General features: G+C 42.1%; 1 long non-coding RNA gene across 1 annotated transcript in view; it reads left to right on the top strand.

Annotated features, from left to right (window-relative positions):
• Positions 1–13608, top strand: part of LOC126285440 (uncharacterized) — a 39859-nt gene extending 26251 nt beyond the window's left edge. Inside the window, exon 3 of the long non-coding RNA XR_007551654.1 lies at positions 13406–13608. This is a non-coding gene — a long non-coding RNA (uncharacterized LOC126285440). The remainder of the gene's footprint in view (positions 1–13405) is intronic.
• Positions 13609–14038: the final 430 nt, after the last annotated feature.

Here is a 14038-nt window from a genome sequence, read left to right as displayed (position 1 = left end):
TGTTAAAGTTTCGAAAACATACCTTCACCGAAGAGTCAAGCAGTATATTGCTCCCTCCTACGTATATCTCGCGAAAAGACCATGAGTATAAAATCGGAGAGATTAGAGCCCACACAGAAGCATACCGACAATCCTTCTTTCCACGAACAATACGAGAGTGGAATAGAAGAGAGAACCGATAGAGGTACTCAGGGTACCCTACGCCACACACCGTCAGGTGGCTTGCGGAGTATGGATGTAGATGCAGATAATTATTTATTGTCTGACTAGCCCCCTATTACATGAGTGGATGCGTTGTATGTGGATCACAAAGGTATCAGTACAACACGGATTTTTTATTTGGGATATACTTGGTGTCAGAGTTATATTTAAATCATTACACTTCAGATGTAGCTCAGATCTGCGTAAAATATGTCGCCATTGTTGTTACACTTTACTGTAGTTATGACATATTTGTTTTAATTGTGGTACCTTCATTATCCAGCACAATCTGATCCATGTAACAACGACTTGTATATGCAGGGTGGTCAGAAACACTCTGAATAGCTTGTGAGGGTGTTGTAAGGGAGATTGTACTGAGAAATAGTCGTTAAGAAAAAGTCCGATACGTTGCGGCGTTTCCGACTTATTTTGCTTTGAAGTTACCCAATCAGGATGTCGCGCGCACAAATTATACAGCCTGCCAGATGCAGTGTCACCGAAAGCGTTTCTCGTTTGTTTTACTCTAACCGAAAGCACGTAGCTTTTGCTCACCTAGCTTAAATGTGTCACTTCGGAAAAAAGGCACATTTTAAGTGGTAATGAAGGTTGGAACAAGTGGTTACTCATGGACCGACAAATAAATGAGCATTATCGCATTTTAGCGCGGAGAGTTGCTTGAATTTGCGCATGCAGCCACCTAATTGTCTAACTTCGATGCTAATTAAGTCGGAGACGATGCAACGTATGGGATTTTTTCCTCAACAATTATTTCTGAGTACAACCTCTTCTGAAATATCCTTACAAGCTTTTCAGACTGTCTCTGACTACCCCGTGAATGGAGAGTTTATTCTCGTTCGAGTTCACTGTGAGCAAGCTGACTGATTTTTGTAGGTGTTACCTAAATTTTAACAGATTGATGTACATAAAAATGTAAACACTTTTAATATAATAATCCACAGAACACCCCCCCCCCCTTCCCCTCACACCTTAATCCTGTCTTGGAAGCGCATCTGATAATAATGTAAAGCAGGGTTAGCCACGGTGTGCAAAACTGCACGCACGCACAACGTGCTGTTCGATGTTCGGCCTCTTTTAGTTTTGCTTTGCTTTTTTGGAAGTACGCGGAACAGTGTGACCTTTCATTTGGCAGTGCGGTGCAGCATTTTTCAGTCGGTACGGCATTCATCACTTAGGCGGAATCGCGGTGTCGGTGCTGGTTGTCGTTCGCCATTTGTTTGTGGTCTAAAGAACATTCACAGGTTCAGAGGCTGTTTTCACAAAAATGGACAATCTAGCGATTTATGGTTACAAACGATAAAAATGAATGAAAATGGAAAAAGAGAAGGATGAGACTTCTCAGTATATATTATGCAGTCGCATGTCGACGGGTATCACAAATTTACCATGGAATGACATTACAACACAACGAAGAAAGAATTTAAGGATTTAGTTGACAATGACAGGGCAAAAAATTACAATGATCGATAGACAGGAGTCATCCGGAAGGACCCGTTCCACGTCTGGAATGACTCCACCTGGTATACACACGGAGTGCACATTGGCTTTCTTCCCCTTCTTGCCATCCATGTCCCTAAGGGGCCCCATAGCACGCTTTACGTTGGAGCTCCCAACTGCCAATAATACCCCCTCCGTGACTGCCCGGATCTTGCAGGCTGAGAGGTTTCCTCTGAAACAGGACATGCGACTGCATCTGGCTGAGCGACACGTCAGATTAGACTAGATTACATTAATTATTCATTTCATAGACCCATAAAAGAGGGAATCCTCCTGGGTGTGGAACATGTCAGATAAACACATTACAAAAATGTAATTAGAAAAACGTGAGTTTCATTATTTTTAATGATCCTCAGTTAATAAACAGTAAAATTATGTACATGAATTAAATTTAACTTCTAATATTTACAGGTTTAATACTTACATCAGCTTTCATTAAATTCATCATTCAGACATTTGCTGATTTCTTGGCTATTACAACCAAGTATTGTCAAAAATTAAAGTAAATTATTCGTTTCAGTGATCCTCAGTTAAGAACAGTCAGATCATGTACAAGATTTAAAATTAAACTTCCACTATTTACAGACTTAAGACTTACATCTGCTTTCCATACATCCATCATTCACACAGTAGGCAGTTACTTGGCTGTTACAACCAAGTATTGTCAAAAATTAAAGTATAATAAATATTCATTAAAATGGTCTACTGCACTTGTTGAGAAACTCATGGATGGAATAGAAGGAGTTGGCCACCGAAAATTCTTTTAAATTATGTTTAAATTGTGCCTTGTCTGAAATTAAACTCTTAATGGTTCCTGGTAACTTATTGAAAATATGCGTTGCTGAGTACTGGACTCCTTTCTGGGCAAGAGTAAGTGATTTTAAATCTTTATCTATATTGTTCTTATTCCTAGAATTGATACTGTGTACCAAGCAGTTAGTTGGAAAAAGAAATGTATTATTTATAACAAACTTCATTATGTAATAAATATACTGAGAGGCTGTGGTTAATATGCCCAATTCTTTGAATACGTTTTGACATGATGTTCTTGGGTTTACACTACTCATTACTCTTATTATACGCTTCTGTACACAAAAATTTTTTTCTCTGTTTGTGGAATTACACCAAAATATGATACCATATGACATAATGGAGTGAAAATGCCAGTTTTTTTATATTTATATGTCCTATGTCTGACATCATTCACATTGCAAACACAGACTTGTTTAGGCGCTTTAGCAGTTCGTTAGTACGTTGCTCGCAACTGAATTTATTGTCAAGTTGCAAGCCCAAGAATTTTACACTTTCAACTTCTCCTATTTCCATGTTATCATATTTTATACACACACCAGAAGGAAATCTCTTGGAAGTTCTGAACTGCATATAGTGGGTCTTTTCAAAGTTTAATGACAGTGAATTGGCTATGAACCACTTATTAATGTCAGTAAAAATTTGATTAGCTGCCCTTTCTAAATTTATATTTGATTTACTATTTATTGCAATGTTTGTATCACATGCAAATAAGACAAACTTGGCATCTGGTAATGTAACAGACGACAGGTCACTAATATACATAAGAAACAGTAGTGGACCTAGTATGGAACCTTGAAGAACACCACATGTAATTTCTTCCCAACCAGATGATGTCTGATTGCCTACTGCTGAAGTGTTACATAATGACACTCTTTGTTTTCTATTAGTAAGATATGACTGAAACCACTTCGCAGCACTACCAGTGACGCCATAATATTTTAATTTACTTAAAAGAATGCTGTGATTCACACAGTCAAACGCTTTTGGCAAGTCACAGAATGTGCCAGTTGCCTCTAATCTGTTGTCCAATGAATTAAGGACATTTTCACTATAAGTGTAAATAGCTTTGCCAATATCAGAACCCTTAAGAAACCCAAGCTGTGACTGACGGTACGTTATTTTCACTAAGGTGCTTAAGTAGACGCCTCAACATAACCTTTTCAAAGATTTTTGAAAAAGCATCCAAAAGTGAGATCGGTTGGTAATTTGACAGCATTTCTTTGTCCCCTTTCTTGTGGAGAGGTATAACTTCAGCATATTTAAGCCAGTCCGGAAATGTTCCTGTGACAAGTGATTGATTACACAAATAACGTAAGATATGACTAAGCTCACATGAAATCACCAGCAACCACTAGTTCTTTGTTTTTTTTTAAAATTTTAGATGAGGTAATAAATCTTCAAGACCGTCTATAAATTTCCTGAAGGTGTTCTGTATATCGCTACTATTATAAAGGACCTATTATGAAATTCTATATCTGTTGCACATGCTTCAAAGTGCTGCTCTAAGCAAAATTTATTAATGTCAGTATTCTTAAATTTAAAATTGTTTTTAACAAATGTGGCAACTCCTATTTTCTCCATCTTTCGTCTACCGAAGTAGGAGTCTAACGTAAATTATGTAAGGTTTAACTTATCTATAGCAATGGTCACATGGTGTTCAGAGAGGCATATTATATCTACTGGGTTCAGTGACTCTAATTCATCAATGCACATAAGAAGTTCATTAATTTTACTTCTGAGCCCTCGAATATTTTGATGCACTAAAGATAGTTTGCATTTCATATTTACCGAGATGAAATCGGGTGGAAACAAAATTTCTGCTGATTGCTGTAAATTTTTAACCAATAGCTGTGTTCGCTGATCCAATGTGCCAGGATTATGCTGTTTGATTTCTTTATCAAACTGACGGTTTGTTTCAATCTTTACTTCTCTCAGAACTTGACTTGGTTCTGTCCTACCTATCCTAAAAAAAGGTGCTGCTCGAACACCTATGACCACATGGCAGACAGCACCTGGTACCTGTTTGTCAGACTAATCGGGGAGGCCTTACGTGCGGCCCCTGGGAAGCCATCCGCTGTCTGCCACGCCCTGAAGCGACCTCCCACTCGACCACAGGTGAGGGGTCAACCTCAGTGTGAGCAGTAACTGGGCTGGCCAGTGGTGAGGACCGATCGGAGGACTCGGACGTGCTGGACGTCCGTTGGATTCCCACAGTGATGCCCATCCACTGCAGCTTCAAGCTGTGTAACCTGGAACTGAGAGCGAAGTACCGTCAACTCGGCTCACATTCGCACACAACAATCACAGTACCTACACATACTTAAGTCAGTGGAAAACTAATCTACTCAGACAAACGGACTATCGACATGTGCTGCGGAACTCTACTGTAGACCCCGAAGAAAAAATCGGTTTACTTTCCAACGCAAACGAAAACGCGAGGCTCAAGAGAGTTCACCAGTTCAAATATTTTTGATATGGATTTACTAGCAACAGCAACATATAAATGGACGTCAAAAAAAAAGAAAGAAAGAAAAAAGAATAGCAGTGGGAATGAAACGCATGTATTTCCTCAGGAAGGCGGTTACCTCAGATATCCGTGTCAGTGAACACAAAAATGAGAATACATCACAGCAATCAAGCACGGTTAGAAACCTGGAGCATTGAAAAAACGGAAAGTAGCAAAACTATTAATAAAGTAACGAGGAAGATATCAGGACAAATCTTAGATAAAGAAGAATGGAAGAGGGGCAATTAGGAGATTTACCTTTTGACGCAGCACCCAACATTACTACAGATGAAGAACAAAAGAAACCGTTACGGAAGTCGTGTAGCCCGTATGCCAGAAGAAAGAAAGGCGAAGTAAGCATCTGAGGGGAAATCAAACATCGGGCGCCCCCTAGGACGATCAAGGCAGCGCTGAATGGGCGACCTGGCAAAGGAACTGGGAGCCCTGGAGACTGAAGACACCTGGAGGAACCCTGCACAAGACAAGCAGCGCATAGTCAGCAGGGCCTCTGACCAGTGTTTGTAACATTATACACTACTGGCCATCAAAATTTCTACACCAAAAAGAAATGCAGATGATAAACGGGTATTCATTGGACAAATATATTATACTAGAACTCACATATGATTACATTTTCAAGCAGTTTGGGTGCATAGATCCTGAGAAATCAGTACCCAGAACAATCACCTCTGGCCGTAATAACAGCCTTGATACGCCTGGGCATTGAGTCAAACAGAGCTTGGATGGCGTGTACAGGTACAGCTGCCCATGCAGCTTCAACACGATACCACAGTTCATCAAGAGTAGTGACTGGCGTATTGTGACGAGCCAGTTGCTCGACCACCATTTACCAGACGTTTTCAGTTGGTGAGAGAATGGAGAATGTGCTGGCCAGGGCAGCAATCGAACATTTTCTGTATCCAGAAAGGCCCTTACAGAACCTGCAACATGCCGTCGTGCAATATCCTGCTGAAATGTAGGGTTTCGCAGGGGTCGACCAGTGCGAGCAGCAATGTCGCGATACAATAAACCGCAATCGCGATAGGCTACAATCGGACCTTTATCAAAGTCGGAAACGGGATGGTACGCATCTCTCCTCCTTACACGAGGTATGACAACAACGTTTCACCAGGCAACGCCGGTCAACTGCTGTTTGTGTATCAGAAATCGGTTTGAAACTTCCCTCATGTCAGCACATTGTAGGTATCGCCACCGGCGCCAACCTTGTGTGATTGCTCAGAAAAGCTAATCATTTGCATATCACAGCAACTTCTTCCTGTCGGTTAAATTTCGCGCCTGTAGCACGTCATCTTCGTCGTATAGCAGTTTTTATGGCCAGTAGTGTATAAATCGAAAATATGCAGCTCTTGTCTCAGCTGACTTAATTCTCCTTCCGTCTTTTCACCAGAATAACCACGACTGCCTTTCATATAATTCTATAAGAACAGAAATTGTTTTATAAAGCTTCAGTTTAGTTTCTTTTCATGTTTTATATTTCTTAAATCTATGAACTGTTCCAGTCTGAAAATTATTATTTTCTTGTGCTATTTTACAACGTTCACTCTACAAATCACATTTGGTTTCTTTGTTTTTCCGTAACGCATCAACGTATTCTCACACTACTTAACTCCACGAAAGCATGAACTGAATGAACAATGAAAAACATGTCTCCATGCTTGGCTACAACAGCAGTCACTATTCCTGCCCAATATGTTGAAAAAAATATAAATGTGTTACACTCGTGTTATTATGAGACATGTTCAGAAAAAGATTCGTTTAAATGATGAAGGAAATATTAAGAGTGGTAAGAACTGATAAATCAATATCCTTAACACCAGTTTGCTGCAGAATTCGTGAGCATATTGTAAGATAGAATGCAATAAATTTCCTTGAGACAGGAAAGATTCTGTCCACAAATCAGCACCGATTTAGAAAGGATAGCTCGCGTGAAAGTCAGCTTGCTCTTTCCTTGCATGATATTCTGCGAACCATGGATGAAGTGCAACAGGCAGGTTCTATGTTTCTAGATTTCCAGAAAGTGTTTGATATAGTGCCACGCTGCAGACTGTTAACGAAGGTCCGAGCTTATGAGATAGGTACCCAGAAATGTAAGTTGCTGGAAGACTTCTTAAGTGATATGTATGTTGTCCTGAGCGGCAAGAGTCCTTAAGAGACAAGTGTATCATTAGGAGTGTCCCAGCGAAATGCTTTTCTTTTTAACATCTACATCTACCTGATTACTCTGTTATTCACAATAAAGTGCCTGGCAGAGCCCTTAATGAAACACCTTCAAGCTGTCATCTTCCGTTCCACTCTCTAAAGGCGCACAGGAAAAACGGGCACTTAAATTTTTCTGTGCGAGCCCTGATTTCTCTTATTTTATCGTGATGATCATTTCTCCCCATGCAGGTGGTTGCCAACAGAATGTTTTCCCTATCAGGAGAAGATCCCGTCGCAACGAAAAACGCCTTTGTTTTAATGATTGCCAATCCAATTCACGTATCATGTCTGTGGCACTATCTCCCCTATTTCGCGATTATACAAAACGAGCCACCCTTCTTTGAACTTTTTCAATATCATCCGTCAGTCCCACCTGATACGGATCCCACACCGCACTGCAATACTCCAGAATAGGGCGGACAAGCGTGGTATAAGCAGTCTCTTTAGTAGACCTGTTGTACCTTCTCAGTGTTCTGCCAGTGAATCACAGTCTTTGGTTGGGTCTGCCCACAACATTATCTATGTCATCGCCCCAATTTAGGGTATTTGCAATTGTAATCCCTAAGTATTTAGTTGAATTTACAGCCTTTACATTTGTGTGACTTATCGCGTAATCGAAATTTAGTGGATTTCTTTTAGTATTCTTTATTCAGGGTCAATTGCCACTTTTCGTACCTCACAGATATCTTATCTAAATCATTTTGCAATTAATTTTGGTCATCTGATGACTTTACAAGACGGTAAATAACAGCATCATCTGCAAACAATCTAAGACGGCTACTGAGATCGTCTCCCGTGTCGTTAATATAGATCAGGAACAATAGAGGGCCTATAACACTTCCTTGGCGAACGCCGGATATTATTTCTATTTTACTCGATGATATTCCGTGTATTACTACGAGCTGTGAAATTTCTGACAGGAAATCACGAATACATTCGCACAACTGAGGCGGTACTCCGCAGGCACGCAGTTTGGTTAGAAGGCGCTTGTGAGAAACTGTGTCGAAAGTCTTCTAGAAATCCAAAAAATTGAATCAATTTGACATCCCCTGTCGATAGCACTCATTACTTCATGAGAATAAAGAGCTAGTTGTGTTTCGCAATAACAATATTTTCTGAATCCGTTCTGACTACGTGTCAATAAATCGTTTTTTTCGAGGTACTTCATAATGTTCGAATACAGTATATGTTGTAAAACTCTACTGCAAATCGACGTTAGTGATATGGGCCTGTAATTCAACGGATTACTCTTATTTCCCTTTTTGGGTGTTGGTGTGACTTGAGCAATTTTCCAGTCTTTAGGTACGGATCTTTCTGCTAGCGAGCGGTTGTATATAATTGCTAAATATGGAGCTATTGTATCAGCATACTCTGAGAGGAACCTGACTGGTATACAATCTGGACCGGAAGCCTTGATTTTATTAAGTGATATAAGCTATTTAGCGACGCCGAGGATATCTATTTCAGTTTCTCATATTGGCTGTTGTTCTTGATTGGAATTCAGGAATATTTACGTCGTCTTCTTTGGTGAATGAGTTTCGGAAAATCATGTTTAATAACTCTGCTTCAGTGGCACTGTCATCAATGACTTCGCCGTAGTTAAATTTGTGGTAAGTTCCTATGCGACGAAACTGCTGAGGTTATCGGGCACTAGGCTTACACACTACTTAATCTAAATCAAACTAACCTACACTAAGGACAACACACACACTCATGCCCGAGAGAGGACTCGAATCTCCGTTGGGGACAGCTGCGCGAACCGTGGCAAGGCGCCTTACACCGCGTGGCTACCCCGCGCGGCCAGTGAAATGTGATAGGACCGTTGCAGTTGAGTAGGGAAAACAGCACTGTTTTGTTCGAATTGTACGTAACGTTGTAAACCGATATGGAAAGGACCGATCACATAAGGACAATAGTAGCAAAGGCGGATTGTCGGATTCGGTTTATTGGTAGAATTTTGGAAAAGTTCACGTAATCTAAAAAGGAAACCGCTCTTAGAAAACTCGTGCGAGCAACTCTTGAGTACTGCTTGAGTGTTCTAGATTCCCAACAAGTCGGATTAAAGCTAGAAATTGTGTAACCGGAAGGTTCGATCAACATGTGAGTATTACGTTAATGCTTCGTGAACTCAATGGGACTCTCTGGAGGGAACACTGCATTCCTTTCACGAAAGCTATATTGAGATAATTTAGAGAACAGGCATTAGCAGCTGACTGTAGAAACAATTTGTTGCCGCCAACGTACATTCCGTGCAAGTACCGCGAAGTCAAGATAACAGAAATTAACAGTCATTTTTCCCTTGGTCCATTTGCGAGTGGAATAGAAGGGGAATGACTGGTAGTGATAAAGGCATCCCTTCCGTATGAACCCTCTGGTGGCCTACGGAGTATGTATGACGATAATACAATCTCTTCGGTTTTGTGTTCCCACCAGCCGGTAAAGTGCATCGTTGTCTTTTGTCTGTGGTGAGCTGCAACGTTCCACATCAGTACGCCTTCCACTGTTGCGACGTTAAGTTGGCCGCGCCACTCACTGATTACACCATAAAAGAACAGCGTTCTGTAAATTATTTTGTTGTCTGGGATTATACCAGGAATTGGTAGTTCATAGAAGACTTTAGGTACAATACAGACACAACGTTTGATGTCAGTGAAGTGTTTACCAGTGTACTGAACAGTTCAAAAGTTACCCAACGAGCGTGCAGGATGAGGAAAGAGCGGTGCGGCCAACTACAGCCACAACTGATCCCAATATTGAACAAGTCCGGCAAACTGTATGCAGATTAGGCGTGGTTCTGCATATCAAAACGTGCATAACAGGCTCAACCTTCACAAAATCTGTGCGAGATGGATTCCAAAACAACTCATCAAAGAACACGAGAGCAAATGTCTGGGGCTGGAATGGAAAAACCTTGAAATCGCCAGTCAAACAGCAATGCAGACGTCAGGAAATGTGATGCTAACTTTCTTTTTGGAACATTACCTAGAAAAGGGGCCAACAGTAACCAGTGAATGTTGCTGTGAAATGCTATTGAATCCTGCATTGGCAATAAATTCAGAGGTCGATTGTCGGAAGGCGATCTTTCTTTGCATGACAGTGTGCGTTCACGTACCGCCGCTCACACTCTTCAGACGCTGTTCTTCGGGGTGTTGGAGCATCGTGCATACAGCACAGATCTCGTCCGTCGGACTACCATCTATTTGGCCCGCTTAAAGATGCTTTAAGAGACTGTTGAGTGAACCCCGATCAACGAATTCTCACGAAATTTCAATCACCAGCTTTCTCCTCCGAATGCGAAAATATTTTGTTGACACCGACCTACACAGGGTGGAACGAACACCACGATAAAATAAGGGAAATCAGAGCTCGTACGGAAAGATACAGGTGTTCATTCTTTCCGCGCTATACGAGATTGGAATAATAGAGAATTGTGAAGGTGGTTCGATGAATCCTCTGCCAAGCACTTAAATGTGATTCGCAGGGTATCCATGTATATGTAGATGTAGAACAAGTGAAGGAAGGGATGCTTACGTAGTTTACTGCGCAACCAACAACCTTTTTATCCTGAGTGTATTGGAAAGCTTGTGCAACGCTAGGGCAAATGCACTGAAAAGCAGGCTGACCACGTTCATATATGGTATCAATAAAATTTTTGTACTCTTGTTATCATCAATACGCTTTATGGAAGTTAATGTATGTATGTGCCAAGGTGTGCTGATTTAATGCGTCCGAATTCATTATGGGAAAACTCAAAACTTTTTAAACAAAACATTCTACAAACCCTCATATGTACGTATACATCTATGTATGTTCCACATCTCCTCCTAAACCACTCTATGGATTCTAACCAAACTTACTACACATACCACTTGCTTTCTGGAAAGAAGCACTGTGGGGGAAATAACCTCATACCTCTCAAAGGGGTGTGGGAATGGGGGAGCAGGGGGCCGGGGGGTGCAAGAGTAGCGTAGCTCACGACGTTCAAATTGCGACTTTATCCATCCAGTTTTTTAGAATGAGAGCACATAGTGACTTCCAACTTTACACAAAATTTCAAACGTTTAAGAGATTTTCTCTTGCTGACATCTCCCCCCATCCCACGCCTCCACAATACAAAACACAAAATAATGAAAAAAAGTTTGTAACTTATTACAGTTTTACTGTTCACGTAGTAAAATTGCTACATCAGGACGAATTTTTAGTTTATTACTTCTTTGCTACTAATTCAATTCGAAACGAATTTTGCAGATAATATCCATATGCCCTAGATCCATATATCCTGGATGTAACTGCAACTTTACATCACTGTACGACACACATTTCGGGAGATATGACGTCATAAATATTGAGCCGCGTGAAAACGAAACTGCAGGGCAAAATTCTTTAGGGTTCCGGCTCAAACATGTATAGAAATACGTGTTAAATATGCTAAATAGTTGTGACATGTGCATATGCGGGCGAAGTGACGGGCAAAAAGCTCTTCCCAAATCTTTTGGATCGATTTCAACCAAACCTAGTACACTTGTTGCTTACTGTCTGGAAAGAAATACTGTGGGATAAGAATCAGCAATCTTTTACTGAAGAGGCGATCATACCATGAAGAGAGAAGCAGGTGGAGGAGACGTACATAGAGTGGGATGGAGGAGATAGACACAGATAAGGTGGAGGAGGGAATGGACAGAAACGTAAGAGGAGGGGATAGACAGAGAGAGGGGGAGAGAAGAGATTGACAGAAAGAAGGGAAGGAGATGGAGAGAGGGGGGAGGAGGGAGTGGACAGAAGAAGGGTAGAGGAGATGATGGAGAGAGAGTCTGGGTTCAAATGGCTCTGAGAACTGTGAGATTTAACTGCTAAGGTCATCAGTCCCCTAGAACTTAGAATTACTTAAACCTAACTAACGTAAGGACATCACACACATCCATGCCCGAGGCAAAATTCGAACCTGCGACCGTAGTGGTCACGCAGTTCCAGAGTGTAGCACCTAGAACTGCCCGGCCACTCTGGCCGGCTGGAGAGAGAGGGTGAGGAGATGAACAGAAAGTGACAAACAATGAGTGGAGAAGGAGGAGATGGATACAGACAGGAGGACAGAAGAGATGGCAGAGAGAAAGTGAGGAGAAGATGGAGAGAAAGGTAAGAGTAGAAGATGGACAGAGAGAGGGGAGATGAGGAGATGGGCAGAGAAAGGGGAGCAAGAGAGGAGTGGAAAGAGGGATAGGAAGAGATGGGCAGAGAGAGGGAGAGGAGTAGATGGGTAGAGAGATGAGGGAGGAGAAGATTGCCTTAGAGGTAGTGAGGAGGAGATAGAGGGAAAGAAGGAGATAAAGGAGAAGATGGACAGTGGATGAAGGAGCAGATGGACAGAGAAAGGGACAGAAGCAGGTGAACAGAGAGTGGAGAAGCTGTGCAGAGAAAGGAGGGAGGAGGAGATTGACAGAGAGAAGGGGAAGGAGGATATGGTTTAACAGAAGATAGGAATGAATACATACGTTGGCAACGCCGGGTTCTCCGGTACTAGGTTGCAAATATTTATTCACTTACCCTCTTTTGTAGACGTAGATGGAGAAGTACCTTGTTCTTTTGCCAACAACGAATGTGACGATTTATCTTTAATATCGATGTTGCAATGTTTCAAAGCTATCAGCATAGATGTAGCAACGTCGATGATTAAATCGGCTGGTGCCGGCGGAGGTTCGAGTCCTCCATCAGGCATGGGTGTGTGTGTTTGTCCTTAGGATCATTTAGGTTAAGTAGTGTGTAAGCTTAGTTACTGATGACCTTAGCAGTTAAGTCCTGTAAGATTTCACACACATTTGAATGCCGTGCGGGATTAGCCGAGCGGTCTCAGGCGCTGCAATCATGGACTGTGCGGCTGGTCCTAGCGGAGGTTCGAGTCCTCCCTCGGGCATGGGTGTGTGTGTTCGTCATTAGGATAATTTAGGTTAAGTAGTGTGTAAGCTTAGGGACTGATGATCTTAGCAGTTAAGTCCCATAAGATTTCTCACAAATTTGAACATTTTTTGATGGTTAAATTCGCAACATCTACGTTTTGTAAATAACTGCGGTCAAGGAACACCCATAACCAGAAGCGCCTTTGTAGGCCAAAGAGTAACGCGAGAGCTGTCACTTTCCGGGCTGGCATCTGCGCAGGGTCGGGACGGTGGCGTGGTGCGTGGGCGGCGTGACGGCGCTACTGGTGGTGCTGACGGTGTGGTGCCGGCGGCAGCACCAGGCGGCGCTGCAGGGGCAGCTGAAGCGCGCGCAGCCCGCCATCCAGCGCCACGAGCGCTGCTGCCCGCTGCGCGCCAAGGACCCCTCCATAGACGCCGAATGCTGCTGCCGCCGGCGGAGGGAGGCACAGGCCTGGCTGGCCGCCCGGCGGCCCACCGCCGTGCTCCCTTGAAGCTCCACGCAATAAAGCTGTACACCTTTTCATCGTCTATTCATTTCTGTGCAAGCAATTAAAGGTCTTTACATGGATAGTCAGGCAGCAGTTAGAGTTGACGGTAAATTGAGTTCATGGTTCAGAGTAGTTTCAGGGGTAAGACAAGGCTGCAAACTGTCTCCACCGTTGTTCATATTATTTATGGATCATATTTTGAAAACAATAGACTGGCTGGGTGAGATCAAGATATGTGAACACAAAATAAGCAGTCTTGCATATGCGGATGACTTAGCTGTGATGGCAGATTCGATTGAAAGTTTGCAAAGTAATATTTCAGAGCTAGATCAGAAATGTAAGGACTATGGTATGAAGATTAACATCTCCAAAACGAAAGTAAT

Source organism: Schistocerca gregaria, chromosome 8 (assembly GCF_023897955.1).
Source record: "Schistocerca gregaria isolate iqSchGreg1 chromosome 8, iqSchGreg1.2, whole genome shotgun sequence".
Classification (NCBI taxonomy): Eukaryota; Metazoa; Arthropoda; class Insecta; order Orthoptera; family Acrididae; genus Schistocerca; species Schistocerca gregaria.
The sequence above is the reverse complement of the archived record's forward strand: the minus strand, read 5'-3'. Positions and strand labels throughout refer to the sequence as shown.